The sequence below is a fragment of the Halyomorpha halys genome, unplaced genomic scaffold, assembly GCF_000696795.3.
Source record: "Halyomorpha halys isolate HHAL.00 unplaced genomic scaffold, Hhal_1.1 Scaffold477.1, whole genome shotgun sequence".
Taxonomy (NCBI): Eukaryota; Metazoa; Arthropoda; class Insecta; order Hemiptera; family Pentatomidae; genus Halyomorpha; species Halyomorpha halys.
Window position 1 is genome coordinate 513,558 of NW_027113379.1, and position 3,798 is coordinate 517,355.

Genomic DNA, 3,798 nt, shown 5'->3' on the forward strand with positions numbered 1-3,798 from the left:
ATATATATATATGTGTATGTATATATATATATATACATACACATATATCCCTACATATACACACTCTTTGATGAGTTTTTTTTCAGAGGATCATTTTATACTATTTACAAGTTTAACTAAAGCTTTTCTGTTATCAATCTGTAACACTATTTACTATGAAAAGTCCTGGGTTCAGTACATTGTAAGTACTCTTTGCCAACAATGTAGGGAGGTGATGGACTTGAACAAGGACTTAGGCCATAACAGTGCCTTCCTAACTCACTGATCCACATTTCGGTTTTAAAAATTTCAAAATAGCTTTTAAATACTCTCAAAACAGAATCAGAGCAGCCTGTTACTTTCACTCTTATGAGGATATCTTCATGTGTAATATATAAAAGCTTTAAACATGTATAAAACTGTTAAGATTATATGAGGCATCATATTCCATAACCAGCCTTTTCCATTTTGAATTTTATATGTATTTAACAATTTTGATACTAGGTAAAAATTTTTAAAAAATATTAACACAGGGCAAGAGGATTTTTCTAAAAAAAAGTTAAATGACATGAGATTTCACTGCTTTTGGAAGAAATTCTTTTGTCTCATAATAATCTAAATATCCAAACTGTTTACTAAAGACAAATAATTAAAAATTTGAAAATGGACTTAGTTAGTTTTTTGAAATGCCTCATATAAGTTTTTATAAATTAAAATTTGAGATACAAGAAGTCAGTCCCTTTGTCTTTTAGAAAGACATCCTGATTGATATTGGTTATTTTATAATTTTCAGAAAGCTATGTCTATAGTATTGAGATCGGTCTGTATTAGCTACATAGTCTTTGGTGCCTTTTAATACAATTTAGCAATAGCATTCATAACAGATTGAAGGTTATTTAATAAATAATTAGCTTATATGTATTTACATCATTAAAATTCATATTTAGATATATTATTAGTTATTTTGCAACATACTCAGTTGCATAAGAGTCAGTCCATTCCTAGCAGTTCAGAAAAAAATTAAATAAATGGTTGATTAACAAAACAAAAAAATGATAGTTTTTTTCCATTCCTTGATGTTTCAGTAGTTAAAAATAATAATTTTTGAATATTTTTATTGTCTCTGGTTTGCATCCAAGTTTTTCAATAAGAGTTCACTCGCTGGTGCTGTTATTAAAATTACTTAACCCTTGATTATCTAAGCATGAAACAATTGAGCCACTCCAGGTACTCCTTAAGTCAATCAATATCCATTCAATATTCCTGTTGTATGAAAAATCTTTTTAAATAAATGTACTTCGAAATATATTTTCGTATCGTGGGTAATAGTTTTTTGAAGAGCAAACCCTCTCCTTCAAATTTCTGATCGAGCTTCATTAATTTATAACATAAGGCTACACTGATTTAAAATATGAAATCAATTAATATTAATATTTTATGCCATTAAGAAAGAACTCGATATTCAGGTTACCCTTCTGGTTCCAAGAATCAGTCAGTGTAATGTATATATACCATAATGGCTCACATGTAGTAAGAATTACATAAAGGAAGTTTGTAGGATCCGTTATTCCCTATATTAGTCGGCCTACTTTGCTTTGTTCAAAGGATTTTTAATTTTCAGGCTCAAATGCTACAAGCTTACTAAATTTAATCGTTACTAAGTTACTAAAAACGTATGTGTGTAGTAAAGGAAAACAATCATTGATGCATACATGTATATCCAATTTCACAACAAAAATGTACATTTTAAGGTCAGGTCCTCTGAGTGCAAATAACCAAGTCTCACAAAACAGTCTGTGTGTGTTTCTGTGTATGTGAACAGCCTAGCACAAAAACAAAATGTTGTAAGAAATTGCATTTATGTATTTAAGGTCAGTGCGTATCCAGTAAGTGACAGGGACTTTTTTCCTGAAATTAACTGACTTAAAATATTACTTTATATTATGAATTTTACACATTTTTACCATTTTCTCAAAAACAACTCTAATGAGCTTTATTAAACTCATCATATTACTGCACAATCAAGTTATCTTTAATGTCAGCTAGATCTTATCTTATAGTTCTTCCTTTAATTTAATCTTAAAGTACCTTTAATTTTGTTTATTTAAAATAATTAGCCATCCTTCATTGTTTGCAATAATAAGAAATGGATAAATATAAAATATGAAACAATCTAATAATTAACTAAAGGATCAATTAAATGTTTCATGTTTCCATGGTTGTTATGATGACAGTCATGTCTTTTCGATAATTTTTAAAACAAACATGTAATCACAAAAACCTAGTAACTGTAGTTGTTTTACTTAACCAATAAATGTAAATATAGTTAGGAGAAGTATGACAATTGTGAATAATAATAACAAAGTGTTTAATTTGAAATAAGAGATGATTATAGCTCCAAAGTAGAGTGATGAGTAAAAGTTGTCTCACATATACATCTCATCAGATTTTTAGAATCGTGTGAGGTTTATTTTTCTCCTAATTAATTTCTTTTTCTTTTTTTTAGTAAAATATTATTTAGGTATGAATCTTTTTCTGAGATAAATCTACTTCAGTTTGAGGAACAATATTTGAAACATGAAAAAAAACTCTTCACTCTTTCCGGAACCTCTTGTTCTTTGTGGAGTTTACTTTTTAAATTTTTATGTTTTCTTCTTGATTAAAATCTTTAAGTTTTTAGTTGAAGTATATAAAAGATGAAATATTTCATATTGTATTAACATTTACTACAATACTTGGATAAGAAATTTTGTTATATATAGAAAAAACAGTAATAATACATTTTAATATAATCTTGATATACTAACTAACTGCATTGATTCAAAAACTATCCATAGTTATTAGCTCCATCATATAAAAAATCATGACTGTCAATCCAAATGTAATATTGACTCTGTTACTTCATTTCTTAGTGAAGGGTAATGAAGTATTTTAAAATTTTCTTTATTTGCTTCTGCTGTTAATTTTTATGTTAATTTTATTTTTAGGTTTCCTGTAAATAGAAAAACTATGTGACAAAACCTGATGTATTAAATCTTCCTAGTTAAACTAATTAATTGATGGAAGGTAATTTTAATTGCTTAATATATTTGGTAAAATTATTAATTTTTAGTTATTCTAAATACAGATTTTATGACTCAACATTAAATATTTCTTTTTTTTTTTATATATATATATAGGTGGTTTCAGATTCCCATTATGTAACTATCATTGTAACCTGGAGAGTATGGAGGCAGTATTGAATTAACTGTATTGGCAATGTAAACAACTACCTAGGGACCCATGCCTCTTAGGGGCCCTGTGGCTCCTGAGAAGAATAAGCTTAAGTATTTTAAGTCAGTTGGGCGCCACGATTAAAGTAACTGATTTATTCAACTTATTTGTGTTTTCATTTGATCGCACCCCCCTACCATCTTCTCCTCGAATAAGTTTCAGTAGTTTTTATTTGTTTTAAAAAGATTTTAAGGTTTCGTTGTATAGGAAAAAATCACAAAATAAACTTTTAAAGTACATACTTATTTTTTTTCTAAAATAAAAGTCTATTAAACAGATACAGACAATTGTCCAGACGCTACTTCCTTTAGTATTGTTTGGCAATTTTTTAGTATCTAAAATACATTCTAAATTAACTATACACACATTCCTAATTTAAGTTAGCAGCACTTATTGGTTGCTATTAGTTTCTTATTTAAAAAGACACTAGGATTTCCCACCTCATCCAATACATTGAATCATATTCAATTATATTTTTATATATATTATTTTTATATATATTTTATATAAGTATTAAGCTTTTTTTAATTATAACACTTTTATTGA

The 3,798-nt window shown here is 27.2% G+C and overlaps 1 long non-coding RNA gene across 1 annotated transcript in view; it reads left to right on the forward strand.

Moving 5' to 3' along the window:
- LOC106683311 (uncharacterized) overlaps positions 1 to 3,336 on the forward strand; it is a 4,709-nt gene extending 1,373 nt beyond the window's left edge. Inside the window, exons 2-3 of the long non-coding RNA XR_001343533.2 lie at positions 2,967 to 3,045; positions 3,159 to 3,336. This is a non-coding gene — a long non-coding RNA (uncharacterized lncRNA). The remainder of the gene's footprint in view (positions 1 to 2,966; positions 3,046 to 3,158) is intronic.
- Positions 3,337 to 3,798: the final 462 nt, after the last annotated feature.